General features: G+C 39.0%; 1 non-coding gene across 1 annotated transcript; it reads right to left on the bottom strand.

The window, feature by feature from the left end:
• Positions 1 to 11538: 11538 nt before the first annotated feature.
• On the bottom strand, positions 11539 to 11644 carry LOC148213008 (small nucleolar RNA R71). Its single transcript, XR_015789516.1, has one exon. It is a non-coding gene; the product is annotated as a small nucleolar RNA R71 (small nucleolar RNA).
• Positions 11645 to 16307: the final 4663 nt, after the last annotated feature.

Here is a 16307-nt window from a genome sequence, read left to right as displayed (position 1 = left end):
TGACCGACATCTTTATGAGTCTCCTTGTTTCGTTTAATTTTGCATGGCGGTTTTTGCCCGTCATTATATGTGCGACATTGTTTGTAGGTCATCGTTTGTGCGTCATTGTTTGTACGTCATCGTTTGAGCATCATTGTTTGTACGTCATTGTTTGAGCATCATTGTTTGTACGTCATTGTTTGAGCATCATTGTTTGTACGTCATTGTATCTACTTCTCGTGCATCATGGAATGACTATATTTCATGACAGACATTGACCGTCATTATTTCGTGAATAATTTAATTAAAAAAATAGTTGGTTGCCGAGACGTGACTAATCAACTATATTTCATTCAGACTTATGATAATATTTCATCTTAGACTCAAAACACATAAATAATAAAAAGTACAAATTTGAACCTGACCTTTCCACTTTAGAATATATATAACTGAATACTAACCCCAACCATATATCTCCTTCCAACCTAATCACGCAAAATAATATCTCAATATTATTGCAACACAAAAACTAATATGCAACTAAAACTTAACTATTTCAACATCATGATCTATTCGAAAAACATAACTCAAAAATTAACCTTTAAATTCAAAACACAAACAATAAAAGAAAAGTACAAATTTCAACATGACCCTCCCAGTTTAAAATAGAATCAAAACTAACCAACCAATATATCTCCTTCCAACTTATTGACACAAAATAATATCTGAATATTATTGAAACTGAAAGCATAATATGCAATAATACTTCTATATATTAACACCCTTCCATACAGAAACAAATGGGACCGCCCGTCGCTCCAACAAAACTACATTCAGCATAACAATCCAAAGTTCTATATATTATAAACAAGACCAAGTACTTCAAATCTACTAAATACTACTACAGAAAGTAACCCGAACAAAATACTTACATCAAATAAACAAAAGTAATGAATTCATAGGTACTACACAAATCGTCCAACAAATGATGTCCATTCTATTCGAACTTCGTCGATTTCTTCTTGTTTGTAGGCATTTTTTGTATTAAACTACAAAAAAAGAAAGATAATACTGATTAATATAAGGATAAAGCATATATAAACAAATAAAGGTATATGATAATACGTACAAGTTCAGTTATGGGAGTATTAGGGTTCCGCACTATTTCTCGTATATAATTTTGCAAATAGTACCCACACTCGATACAACCTAGTTGACGAGGACACTACATATAGAAAATTTGAAAAATAACATAATTATGAGTTACCAAAAGATTTCAATGCAAATTTGAGCATATTTAAAATGTAATCAAATGCAAATTTACTTTCACAAGTTTCCAAATTGTAGTACTGTGACAATGTTAAATAGAGTGTTTGTCTTGCCACATTTTCAATGATCTAAATAACTTGAAACATTAGAATGACATAATTATAAATATTATAACTATAAGAGTTCAAGGCACTTACGTGTTTATGATTCCCTTATAATTTTCTTCAATCTTACTTCCTAGAAAGTCCAATACATAAACACAATTCTCTCGAACATGTATAACAAACAACTTTCAGTGAAAACTATTAATAACCAACATGATAATGTTACATTCATGGATGGATTAAAGAAACTGTAAATAAGTAAAATCAAGTTAAATTGCTAGCTTACCCGCGATTATGTAGGATAAGTACTACTTGTTCCAAGTTACTCATGTCTAACATATTGGCTAGATGTCTAGAACAAGTTTCTTAAGACATAATTTGTGGTACAATGTTGTCAGGGTCAACCACCAAGAACTTTTTATGTGTCTCCTCCTCACATTCATTCCAAATATACCTAAACATATAATTGTAAAACATTAAACTTCATAGTTAGCGACGTTAAGATATGAAATAGATTTAATATACTTACGTGATGCACGTGAGCATACACATATAGCCTATTTGAATCATTTCGCAGTATTGCATGATGTCATCACCTGTTAAACCAATGATCTTCTCCATTCCAAATATATAATCACCGATATTGAATTCAATTACATCCTTGTTGTTCATTGAACGCATGTCATATTGATTTAGGAGTTTAATAATCATGTGGACATCAATATGTTCAGATGATTGTGTTCTTGGCTTGGAAGTTCGAGGAGAAGGAACCTTTGACAAACAAAATTACAAACAACATTTAACAAACGAAAAAAGTTAAAACTTCACTCAAGTTACAACAAGACATACATTTTTCTCCTCATTTAAAATTACTAGTGACGAGGCCGTGCCACAAAGCTACCAATGATTTGATTTAATGTCTCTATCTCACCCTTCACAAGAATTGGTATCGTAGCATCTTCACCCATGACAATGTCTACCATCACTCTGACATTGTCCACACCTAATGGCACTCCATGAATTGTTGGACTTTAGACGTCATTATCAAATACTGTGCCAACTACAACAATGTTCTCCACCAATCCAATAGCCAGATGAGACAGTTTTCCCTTAGAAAATTTAAAAGCAAAATGTTAAATGTTATGCACAAAAAAGATAAGTGTCGTGCCCAAACACAGTAAGTGACAAAACTAAAACAAATTAGTTACCATTGTTGGTTGTTCGTTTGAGATAAAAACTTTAGTAGGTGCATTGACAACTTCCTTCCCTTTCTCCTTTTTCTTTGAGACATTCCTGACTTTAGTTGTGGACTTTTTTGGTTGTGAGCTCTGAGTATTCAATTCGGCTTGGTCTTGAGGTTGCAATCCCAAATTTGACTTCCTTTTGGCAACATTAAAATATAGGGATGATGAAACAAACTCACCTAATGGTTTCTTCAAATTATATAACTTCAACAATGCAGATATTTTGGTAAATTTCTTACAATTTGAATATAATGGTTTCTTCGCATCACCCAGTAGCTATTCAAAATTTTGTGGATTTTCATCAAAGTAATCATATGCAGCCTCAAACATCCCTATTGTGTCATCAAAATCGTCATCCTCAACTTCTTCTTGTACACTATCAGACATACTTTCAATGTTTCTCTTAATCGGTAGTGATTCACCATGCTAAATCCATGTCTTATAGCTTTGATCGATACCATAAACAAATAAGTGATCTCTTACTACATTCACATTTTGAGACTTTGCATTCACACACATTAAACATGGACAACAAATGACATTTGATCTTTTTGAATGTCGTAATCCATTTTCAATAAACATCTCAACCCTTAAACTATACTCTGTTGACATTCTATTTTTTGTCATCCACGACTTATCCATGATTAAATTTTTTAAAGTTTAATCTACAAAAAGAAAAAACAATGGTTAAGCTTGTGTACTTTGTCGGGTTCTTAAGAAGTAAAACAGGAATGATTAAGAAACAAATGGTTCATAAGGTGGGGTCTGTAAAGTGGTAGCTAGTAAACATGGAAGGTTATAATGGAAATATAGATGGACCCCACCTGCCTGTACTCTACACTCACCCACAAAAGAAAAAGTGTTTGTTATTATTGTTTTTATTATTATTATTTTAACTTTCAAAGGTCTGTAGAAAATGCTGCAAAAAAGAAAAAGAAAAAAAGATCTGATTTGGGTCTTTGATCTTATTTGTTTATTTTTTTCAATGATCAGATGGAAGCTCATATGCATGTTGATTTGGGTCAGTTTGAAGGGTGAGTGAATATAGATCTGAAAGTAGTATTATTATTAACGGGAGTAGCAAAGTGCACACTAGAATTGAGAAGACAAGAAAGTAAAGACTAAAAGAGGGCGAATGGCGTGTGGAATTAGAATTTTAAAATATGCCAATTGTCATTCCATTCGGCTTCACCCTTTTGTCGACTTTGGTTAAATTCTATGCCCAAGACAAGAAAAAACCAACTGCTTTCATGTCTTTTAAATCCACACATCTCAATTCAATTCACCAAGCAGTAGCAACAACACTTAACCAATTAAAATGATGACTTGGACTACCGATCAAAAATCTACAGGCCTGAGATAGAAGGTGGGTGGAGGCGTAGGCGGCAGATGATTATTTTGTCGAGTGGTGATAAAGTGAAATGGCAAGGGATAAACAAGATTATTTTCCTCCTTCCCTATTCAATTTGAGGTTCTTTAGTTTTTCTCCTCTTCATTTTCCATTTTCCGGATCTTCTTCTCCCTCCAACAAACAAGATTATTCCCTACCCTTCCCTTCCCTTCCCTTCCCATCCCATCCTAGCGCACTCCAATTATTATTATTATTTTTTTTTGATTTCTTTCGTGCAACAAGGCACAACAGAGAAAGAGAAAAAGACTAAAGTTATAGATAAAATAACATAAACTCAAACCATAAGAAAATGAGATAGTTACCAAACTAGAAGAAGATGAAAATGTGCTGATATTAGGGAAGAGAAGAGAAGAAGAATGGAACCTTCGATGTTGTGGCTGCCGCCTAATATATTCGCTCGTCGTCGCCGCCTACTGCTGAATTGAAGCTCGCTGTTGCCGGAAAATCACTCCTGGACCGTCACTCGCACCGTCGTTCATGGCTATTCGTTGGCCTTCCCACGTAGTCAAGCTCGGTTCACAACGATGGTAGAGAGGGTTTTGAAGTTGAAGCTGGGTTGGCAAAGGGAGGTGGGAGGCAAAACATTATCGATTATAAAATTTGGGTGAAATTTTGAAGTAAGGGTTAATTAAAATCACACATTATCCATGTCGGGCCTGCCCGCCATTAAAACTAAACTTACAATGGCGAACTAGGCCCGACATAGATACTTAATATATATATATATATATATATATATATATATATTAAAATTGGCGCGTTTTTTACCTTGTCTGACATGGTTTCCTCCGTGTTTTTTTGTTCGACGTCATTTCGTCCGTGCTTTTCTTGTCCGACATCACTTCCTCCGTGTTTTTTTTTTGTCCGACATTAAAACCAAGATTTGTTGTAGTGAGCGTTTGAAACTCTGAAAGCTGCTTTGAGCTTGACTCCAATAATTATAGAACCTAATTAGGAGTTACCCTTTGAACTCATGTGTTGTGCTAGTGATTATGCTTTAAGGTTAATGTTAGGAGAAAGAAGGAATAAGATTTTACATTCGATATATTATGCAAGTAAAACTTTACCTGAAGCACAAATAAACTACACCACTACTGAAAAAGAATTGTTAGCAGTTGTGTTTGCTTTTGATAAGTTTGGGTCTTATTTGATAGGAACAAAAGTAATTGTGTATATTGACTACTCTGCTCTGAAGTACTTGTTTGCAAAGAAGGAAGCAAAACCGCGTTTGATACGCTGGATCTTGCTACTTCAAGAATTTGATATAGAAGTAAGGGACCAAAAGGGAATGGAGAGCCATGTGGTCGACCACTTATCTTGGCTCCAGTCTCAACTTCAGGAAGATCAAGTAGAGATTAGGGAACAATTCATAGATGAGCAGATACTTTGTCTCGAAAATGTCCCTTGGTATGCGAATATTGCAAATTATTTGGTAAGTTGTATCATTCCCTATGAATTCAGTCAGCAGTAGGTAAAAAAGTTTCTTCACGATGTTAGATATTATAGGTGGGATAAGTCTTTTCTGTACAAACTTGGTCCTGACGGTACCCTTCGCATGTGTCTAGCGGAACAAGAGCAAAAAGCAATCCTGGAGGCTTGTAATACATCTCCATATGAAGGCATTTCGCAGGACAAATGATCGCAACGAAGGTACTTCAAAGTGGGTTATTCTTGGCCCATTCTATTCCGTGATGCACATAGCTTCGTTCAGGTTTGTGATAAGTGTCAATGGACAGGTGATATTTCTAAACATAACGAGATGCCTTTGAACCCCATTTTGGAATTAGAAATTTTTGATGTATGGGGTATTGATTTCATGGGCTCATTCCCTCCTTCATATGATAAGAGTTATATATTATTAGCCGTCAATTATGTGTCCAAGTGGATAGAAGTTGTTGCTACCCCTACGAATGATGCTAGGGTAGTTGTTTGATTTTTATAAAACTATATCTTCACTCGTTACGAAACCCCTTGATGTTTTATAAGTAATGAGGGGACCCATTTTTTAAATAGAGCTATAAAAAGTTTGTTGTTTAAATATAATGTCCGTCACAGGATAGCTACAGCTTATCACCCCCAATCCAATGGGTTAGCTGAGGTGTCGAGTAGAGAGATCAAGTGGATTTTAGAAAAAAAAACTGTAATTATCAATAGAAAAGATTGGTCTTTAAAACTAGACGATTCTCTATGGGTATATAGGACAACATATAAGACTCCTCTCGGTATGTCCCCACTCGATTTTTGGTAAAGCTTGTCATTTCCCGTTAGAGTTAAAATATAAAGCTTTTTGGACGACAAAAAGACAAAACTTTGATTTTGTTTCTATGGGAGAATCAAGGAAGCTCCAACTGATGGAACTTGAGGAGCAGATGAATTTTTCTTATGAAAACGCAAAGATTTTTAAAGAAAAAACTAAGCAGTGGCATGTTAAGAGGCTTAGGCCTAAACATTTTCAAGTAGGAGACTTAGTTTTACTTTTGAACTCTCGTTTGAGATTATTTTATGGAAAACTAAAATACAGGTGGTATGGACCATTTAAAATTTAAAAAATTTTCCTTCGCGGTGTCATTGAACTCGAATATTTTAAACGTAATATTTTTTAAGTTCATTGCCAACGTGTAAAAATATATTTTGGAGAAAAAAAGATAGAGGGAAAGCGTCTATCCATCTTTCAAAAAATTAAGAGATTCAATAAAAAAATTCCCTTCCTTGATTAATTGGAAATATCTTTTGAAGGGTTTTTAGTGTAAACTAGTTAGGATTAGTTTTCTTTTATTTTCCTTTCCAATTTCACTTGTTTTCAATTGCAATTAGGTTATTTTAGCTCAGTTTAAGGTTTTAACAAGTTCTTCTGGCGAAATTTAAAAAATTCGAATTTTTTTCCTTATGGAAGGTGCCTGGTGTCACAACCATAGTAGTGGAGAATAGTTTGCGACACCCAAATAGTGGCCAAGTGGTGACGACATGCATATGTCGCCCATCGGGCCATGTTGAGGGTCGAGAGAGGTGTATCGTGATGAGACCAAGGAGCATGGTGCATCACCTATCACACCCTATGGATGTGCACAAGAGTGCCTAGAGAAGGCGTATGTAGAATGTAAGGCGAAGACGATGTCAGTGGTGTCGGTGACAAGCTCAACGAGGGCCAGTTGGGGCCCCGGGCCATGACCCTAGACGTTGGGTTCCGTCGAGAGTTTGGACGAGCAGCTTTAGAGTTAGATGCATATTAGTGAGATATGCAAGCACGCCAAGTTTCGTGTTGATCGGAGTTCAGACGTGCGCTTTACGTTGGCGAGTGACTCCTCGCCACTTTGCACGTACACGCCTGTCAGACCAAGATTGCCTTAGAATGTATCTTAGAGGGAGGAATAGTGTCAGCTCTCCACCACCCTAGGCCCTGTGAGGTAAGTGAGCTACCCCATGGCACATGCGTGTGTCATGGCGTGGGCGAGTGTTGCAACACCAAGGTCTTGGGCGTCTTCGTTCGAGAATAGGAATCTGAAGGACAGTGCACGGGTGTGCCGGCATTGCGCCTCGTCCCATGGGCTGGAGGTTACACATAGGGGCCGTTATTCGGTACGATATGCTCGAAAGACAAGGCACGGGTGCGAGAGTCGTTGTTCCTCTATTATGTCCGGATGGATGGATGTCCGACAGGTCCCGAATACAAGCTCATCGATCGGTTCTCGGTCTGCATGCTCAAGTGATCAGCGAAGCCCGATGATATCCTGATGCTCGGGGTGGTATCCTACAGTACCGATGGGCACCCGGTAATTGAGAAAAAGCTAGTCTTGGCCCGGTAAGCGGTAAGACTCATTCTGATTGCCAAGTTTAGTCATTTCTTGCCCGGATCTCGACAGGAATCATCCCGGTAGTACCCGGGGTAAGGCCGTTTAGCCCATTATTGACTAGTTTCTTTGCAGGAATGCTCTTAGAGGTGTCTGATGGGCTCGATAAGCTAGTTTTGACATAGTTAAGCGATAGGAATCTCTCGGTTGGCGTTTTAAGCTCGTTCTGACCCTGCTAAAGGTCAGAACTCATCCCGGTGAGGTTCTGGCTCATCGTAGGAGGGGGACGGCCTAGTGGCTGAGAACCAAGATGGTTGGAAACGTGAAGGTCCTCGCTCATTGTAGGAGTGGGACGGTCGAGTCGATCGACGAAGAAAGAACCTCGCCTAAGGTCTGACGACGCCACAAAGGGCCCAACAAGTAAATTCGGGCTAGAGTTCCCCGTAAGGCTGGCCATGGTCGAGATTAGATCATGGTGCCGCGCAGTTGAAAAATGTACGACCGTGACAATTGGTATCAGAGCCATTCTTTGTGCGTTTAATCAGACAGTTTGTAAAGCCAAGTGCAATTTGAAGACTATGCAATTGTGTCAAGAGTGCCAGTTTGGGGTAGGGCAGTTGCGTCAGTAACTATTAGAGGTAGAGAAAGAAGGGTTGAAGCCGAACTTCTTATGACTCAATGATGTCAAGAGTAGGCATCCGATTGAGGGAAGTCCATCCCATTAGAAAGTGAAAACCAAGCGTACTTGCCAAGTACTTGGGTGTTCTGTTGGACAAGAGAAGAAACCAGAGACGAACAAGGTAGGGTGTCTTCGAAAGAGCCATTACCATTAGAGGGATAGTGTCAATGGCTGCAAGCAGACAAGTCGGGGTTCATTGTGACATGTGTCGGTCAAGTGCAAGAAATGCATCAAGTAAGTTTACTGATGGTGGACAGAGTGGGTAAACAGATAGCCAGTTCGAGAAAGGGAAGTGACCCAAGATAATGGGTTGCTTGCCCCAAGTTGTGCTCGAGATATGAGCACGCGTGTCCCTTAAGTTGAAACGCTATAAAGTAACGCGGGCTTGCAGGTGCCCTCAAGAGAATGGGCCAGGTTGCATGACGAGTTTAGAGTTCACGACTTCACAAAGAAGTTTAGAGGCTAGTGTTTGCTCAAGAAGGAGCGTCAGCTTAGTACGATTATGTTCACAGGAAGCTGCAAACAAAGAAGGCTCGTGCAACGTATTCGCCACATGAAGGTGGCGTGGACACAGCCGTGTGGGTTGTTCGTTTGCCGCAAGAGGCGGCATGAGAGTAGTTACCGCGAAGGGTAGCATGAGAGAAGCCGAGTTGCGGCTAGTTAGCCAGGAGAAAGTGGCATGTGTGTGGTTGCTGATTACGCTTGTTTACATGCGTAAAAAGAAGGTTTTTGATGCTGTTTTTACAATGTTTCAGCTTTGTTTCGGATTTTTCTCGATCGTTTGAGTTCCAATTCATGCAAAATTCATATACTATGGTTTGTGGATGGCTTATATGGTATTTATGACATTTTAGGACCATTTGGGAGTGCAAATTAATCAAAAGAAGCGAAAAGACGGAAAAACCTACATGGGAGGCGCCAGGCGCCTGGGAAGCCTGCAGAAAAACTGGTTTTCTTCCAACTTTGCCCTTAATGAAACGCGTCTTCCAATGCGTTTTGGTCGTTCCAACCGATGCATACGTGTAGAAGAAGTGTTCCACTATCAGTTTGAGCACGATTTGGTCAGTCAAAAGAGTTGGAAATGGGTGATTCACCATCGTTTTAGGACCTACCTAACCAATTCTGCACAGCTATAAATTCCAGCAACTTCTCCACCAAAATCATCAAGCCTTGCTTCCTTCTCTTGATCATTTTTAGTGTTTCTTTGTTGCTTTCTAAGTACTTTTGAGTTGCTTTTATTAGTTGTTTTTGGTTTTTAAATCCCGAGTACTTTACATTCTTTTATTGAGCTTTGTTTTGTTTCCATTTGTACTTAGTCATTTTCTACTTATTCAAATATATAAAAATCCAGCACTTTGCTTATCTTCCCTTTGCCTTTACTTTATTTTTAGTTAAGAGAGTTGTGTTTTTGGAGGAAAGAGCACGTGACACTCCCCCTTGCTTGAAAGAGAAGGGCGAAGCTCTCAATCCCGATAAAAACTCTCCGTTAGTTAACTTTTGTTTTTCACACATGCATTCCACATTCAACCATTTTACTTGCTGTATTTTCTTCAATATGTCTTTCTAAATTCTCGTCTCTAGCCCGGTTATGGATAGTTAGCCTTTTATGTCTAAAAAGGGTTGCTAAGAAGTAGTGTTTTTACTTTCCATTCATTGCTCAACATGTTTTCCCAAAAAGTTAGGATTTAGAGAAGGCCACTGTAAGTCTTAACAAGTCAATACTAAACAGGTTGCTTATTTGCATTGTTGAGTGATTAAACCGAGGAGAGGAGCGCCTTAGACATAAGGGTTCCGCTTAAGTAGCCTAGACATAGGACCTTAACCCGAGGTTGCGACTATTTCCATCCTAAAACTAAGATATCTCTCGTAATAGACATATTAGGGAATGTCTTAGGACTTTGAACTTGCTTAGACATAAGTCAAGTGAAAAGCGTAGTCGTTGGTTCCTAAAGTGAAATGCATATCGTCCTTAGCATATCCTTGATTCTTTGTTGGCTAACTTGAAGTAATTCGGGCTAGGTTTTATTATTATAAGTCCAAATCCCAAATCCAAAATCATTATTTGTGACCACTTCCCATTTACAAGAATCACTCATTTCAACATTCACTATTCTTTAAAACTTCAGAGTTTGGAAATTATTTAGAAGTCCTTGAGGATCGATACTTGGATACTCCATCCATTTTATATTACTCTGACAGGTGTGCGCTTGCATCTATATAATTGTTACCACGCTTAGTGCGTGCGTTCAGCATAAACATCCCAGTCAAGTTTTTGGCGCCGTTGCCGGGGACTTTAGTTTTAAAATTTATTTTCAAATTCTTTTAGTTTTTTATTTTTGTGAATTGTTGTTGGGTGTAATTTCCATCCACCGTTTTTGTTCTATATTTTTGGTCGTTTATCTCACAAGGGTAAGTTAAAGTGCATGAGCACAAGATCTTTTCTTCTACCCCTTGACCCTGAGATTGAGCGGACCCTTCGAAAAACTAGAAAGGAGCAAAGACTTCGAAAACAACTAGAAAAGCAAAAAGAGAGAGAAGGTGAAATCAGTCCTGAAAGTGAGGTAGAGAGAGTACGAGCACATCAATGGCAGATATTCCACCTCGTGATCCGGTTGATCCACCTGCTGTTAACGGTAATATGAGGGATCATGCAAGAAATGATGAATTCAACCATATCCAGATGGCGGACAACAGAGACGTGGCAATGCGAGAATATGCCACCACGGCTTTTCAGAACTTTGATTCAGGGATAGTCAACCCTATTCCAGCCCACGCAAACTTTGAGCTTAAACCAATGATGTTCCAAATGTTGCAGACAATTGGACATTTTGGAGGGCAGGAACATGAGGATCCACATGATCATCTGAAATCATTCATTCAAATTGCAAATGCATTTCGATTACCTGGTATAACAGACGATGCTCTGAGACTAACACTTTTTCCATTTTCTTTGAAGGACCAAGCTAGAGCATGGCTCAATGCATTTCCACCGGGATCCATCACCACATGGGGGTCGTTAGTGGAGAAGTTCTTAACAAAATTCTTCCCACCTACTCGCCACGCTGATATCAGAGAGGAGATCATCTCCTTTAGACATATGATCGTGAACCTGTTCACGAGGCGTGGGAGAGATTTAAAGAACTAATCAGGAAATGTCCGAACCATGGCTTGCCGGCATGCATCCAGATAGAACATTTCTTTAGAGGTTTAGATCATCCTACTAAGATGATGCTAAACAATGCTGCCAACGGAGCCTTTACAAAGAAGACATTCAACGAGATAGTTGACATCCTAAATGACTTAGCTTCACACAACGAACTATGGTGTTCGCAAAGATCTAGGGCAGCACCAAAGAAGCAAGATCCAGCTGGAGTTTTGGCTCTGGACATTGCGACCTCGATGCAAAAAGAGATGGTTACAATGAACCAGAGGCTGAAAGAGATGGCATTGGGAATAAAAATCCATTAGCCACGCCGATACAACCTGTGCAGTCGGATTATTGCACTCCTGCCCCTGTTTGCCAAGTCAACGATCTCATTTGTTCATTTTGCAGTGAAAACCATATTTATGATAATTGTCCACATAACCCTGCTTCTGTTTTTTATGTAGGACATGGGAACAATAGGAACTTTAACCCATATTCGAACACCTACAACCCAGGTTGGAGGCCCCACCCTAATTTCTCATGGGGAGGACAAGGAGGTTCGAGCGGTTTTAATCAAGGGCAGAGCCAAGAGAACAAGCAGCCCTATGTTCCACCTACACAGCAATACATCCCACCACCGCAACAGCAGTACAATCAGAGAACACAGACTCCACCAGTTCACAATAACAACTCAAATCTTGAGAATATGATGAAGGAGTACATGGCCCGAACCGACGCAGTGATACAATCCCAAGCGGCATCAATGAGGAATTTCGAGACCCAATTGGACAGCTCGCCAATGAATTGAAGAATAGACCACAAGGTTCTTTTCCAGGCCATACTGAATTACCAAAACGAGAAGGGAAAGAACAGTGCAAAGCTGTCACCCTCAGGAGTGGACTGGCATATGATGGACCAACAATGCCAACAACAGATGTACAGATTCCGTCCACTGAACCAATTGTAAAGATACCAGAAAATCCAACAACACCAGAAAAAGAAAATATTAGAAAAGGTAATGAGGACACCCCGAGTGTTCCTCCACAGGTACAGCCTTCTTTTACTCCTACTCCCCTCCCCCGTTTCCACAAAGATTAGTTAAGAAAAATAATGATTCCCAGTTTAGAAAATTTTTAGATATTTTAAAACAATTGCATATAAATATACCATTAGTAGATGCTCTAGAACAGATGCCAAATTATGCTAAGTTTTTGAAAGATATAGTTTCTAGGAAGAAAAAAATAGGAGAGCATGAACTGGTAGCCATGACAAAATGTAGTAGTGAAGCTGTAGGCAGCCCGCTACCCATGAAATGTAATGATCCTGGCAGTTTTACCATTCCATGTTCCATAGGAGGAAAAAACTTAGGTAGGGCATTATGTGATCTAGGCGCTAGCATTAATCTTATGCCATTATCAGTTTTCAAATCTTTAGGCATAGGAGAAGCTAGACCTACTACGGTTACCCTCCAACTAGCAGATAGATCTATTATAAGACCTGAGGGAAAGATAGAAGATGTTTTAGTCCAGGTGGACAAATTCATTTTCCCTGCGGACTTTATCATTCTAGATTGCGAGGCAGACTTAGACGTTCCCATTATTTTGGGAAGACCATTTCTAGCCACTGGGGATACAGTTTTTAATGTAGGAAGGGAGAAATTACAATGAGGGTAAATAATGAAGAAGTTAAATTTAACGTTCTAGATGCCATGAAATTACCAGGAGACTTTGAAGAGTGCTCTGCTATAAATAGCTTGAATCCTGTTATGTTTGATGAGTTTTATGACTTATTAGTTACAGAGATTGAAGAAGAGCTTGATAAGATAGCAGAAGGACCAGAAGATGTGGCTAATCCTATTGAAAAAATACAAAAAGAAGAATGCAAGTCGTTACTTCCGTCCATAGTGGAACCACCCACGTTGGAGCAGAAGCCATTGCCGTCGCATTTGAAATATGCGTATCTAGGGGATAACGACACTTTACCAGTTATTATAGCTTCCAATTTATCACCTACTAATGCATATTCTTTATTGCAGATTTTGGAGAAGCACAAAAGGCCATTGGATGGACGATAGCAGATATCCGAGGGATAAGCCCGGCCTTTTGCATGCACAAAATTCTATTGGAAGAAGATGCTAAGAACTCTATTGAGAGTCAAAGGCGGTTGAACCCGAAGATGAAAGAGGTTGTAAGGAAAGAAATTCTCAAATGGCTTGACGCCGGTGTTATATACCCAATATCCGACAGCAGCTGGGTAAGCCCAGTACAGTGTGTACCAAAGAAAGGGGGTATAACCGTGGTGGCCAACGAGGAGAATGAGCTCATCTCAACCCGAACTGTGAGTGGGTGCAGAGTTTGCATTGATTATCGCAAACTCAACAAGGTAACAAAGAAAGACCATTTTCCTCTCCCGTTTATTGACCAGATGCTCGACCGTCTGACAGGTAAGGATTTCTATTGTTTTTTAGATGGATATTCGGGTTATAATCAAATTACTATTGCTCCAGAAGACCAAGAAGACAACATTTACGTGTCCGTATGGTACGTTCGCTTTTAGGCGAATGCCCTTTGGACTATGCAATGCACCCGCGACTTTTCAGAGGTGTATGATGGCCATCTTCTCTGACATGGTAGAAATATTCTAGAAGTTTTTATGGATGACTTTTCTGTTTTTGGAAATTCTTTTGACGCTTGTTTAGTTAATTTGGAGAGAGTATTGGAGAGATGTGAACAAACAAACCTAGTCCTAAATTGGGAGAAGTGTCATTTCATGGTACAAGAGGGTATTGTTTTGGGTCACAAAATTTCCAAGCAAGGAATAGAGGTAGACCACGCTAAGATAGACATCATTTCAAAGCTACCTCCTCCTACAAATGTCAAAGGGATTAGAAGTTTTTTAGGGCATGGGGGATTTTACCGCCGCTTTATAAAAGACTTTGCTAAAATTTCTAAACCCTTGTGTCAATTGTTAGAACATGATAGACCATTTTTTTTTGATGATGACTGTTTAAAATCATTTGAAATGTTGAAAGTTGCTCTAAGTTCAGCCCCTATAATTATCGAACCTAATTGGGATTTACCTTTTGAGCTCATGTGTGATGCTAGTGATTATGCAATAGGAGCTATGTTAGGACAACGTAAAAACAAGATCTTGCATCCTGTGTATTATGCTAGTAAGACTCTGACCGGTGCACAACTCAATTACACTACTACTGAAAAGGAACTGTTAGCAGTTGTGTTCGCCTTTGATAAGTTTAGGTCTTACTTGATAGGCACAAAAGTCATTGTTTTTACTGACCATTCTGCTTTAAAATATTTATATGCTAAAAAAGATGCTAAACCACGTTTGATACGGTGGATTTTGTTACTTCAAGAGTTTGATATTGAAGTTAGGGACAGGAAAGGTACTGAAAACCAAGTTGCTGATCACCTGTCTAGATTGGAATCCCCGCTCTGTGATGATGGAACTGTTATACGTGAACAGTTTATTGACGAGCAACTCTTGCGAGTTGATTCAGTTCCGTGGTATGCCGATATAGCAAATTATTTGGTAAGTCGAATAGTTCCTTATGAGTTCAACAAGCAACAGGTAAAGAAATTTTTAAATGAAGTTCGATGTTATCGTTGGGATGAGCCTTTTTTATATAAGCTAGGACCTGACAATATCTTACGCAGGTGTGTCGCAGAAGAAGAGCACGAGGCGATATTAGAAGCTTGTCATATGTCTCCATATGGAGGACATTTTGCAGGACACAAAACCGCAGCCAAAGTTTTGCAAAGTGGGTTCTTTTGGCCCACTCTGTTCAAAGATGCACATAAGTTTGCCCAGGTTTGTGACAAATGCCAACGGACAGGTAATATATCTAAACGCCACGAAATGCCTCAAACCCCGATCCTGGAGATTGAAATATTTGATCTGTGGGGTATAGATTTTATGGGTCCATTTCCATCTTCTAATGGTAAGCTTTATATATTGTTAGCAGTATATTATGTTTCGAAATGGATAGAAGCCATTGCAACTGCTACCAATGATTCCAAAGTTGTTATTCGTTTTCTGCAAAAGCACATTTTTACGCGTTATGGAACCCCGCGTTGTCTGATAAGCGATGGGGGGGCTCATTTTGTGAATAGGTCTATGCAAAAGTTGCTGACTAAATACAATGTGCGTCATAGGGTTGCAACAGCATATCATCCTCAGTCGAATGGGTTAGCCGAAATATCTAATAGGGAGATAAAAAACATTTTAGAAAAACTGTAAATCTTAACCGTAGGGATTGGTCTTTTAAGCTTGATGATTCACTTTGGGCATATAGGACAGCATTTAAGACTCCCCTCGGCATGTCCTCCTATAGGCTAATCTTTGGAAAAGCATGTCATTTGCCTCTTGAGCTAGAATATAAAGCATTTGGGCTGCTAAAAATTAAATTTTGATTTGTTGGCTGCAGGTGAAGCGAGGAAGTTACAATTGTTGGAATTAGAAGAACACAGGCACTTTTCTTATGAGAATGCTAAGTTGTTTAAGGAAAAACTAAACAGTGGCATGATAGGCGTCTTCGGCCGAACAATCTTCAAGAAGGTGATCTGGTTCTGTTATTCAACTCTAGGTTGAAACTTTTCCCTGGAAAACTTAAGTCTAGATGGTCTGGTCCCTTTCAAATTTTTAAAGTTTACCCATATGGGGCAGTGGAT

This window comes from Momordica charantia, assembly GCF_013281855.1.
Source record: "Momordica charantia cultivar OHB3-1 chromosome 2 unlocalized genomic scaffold, Mcharantia_2.0 BLBB01000002.1, whole genome shotgun sequence".
Taxonomy (NCBI): Eukaryota; Viridiplantae; Streptophyta; class Magnoliopsida; order Cucurbitales; family Cucurbitaceae; genus Momordica; species Momordica charantia.
Note: the sequence above shows the minus strand (reverse complement) of the source record. Positions and strands in the feature narration are given on the sequence as shown.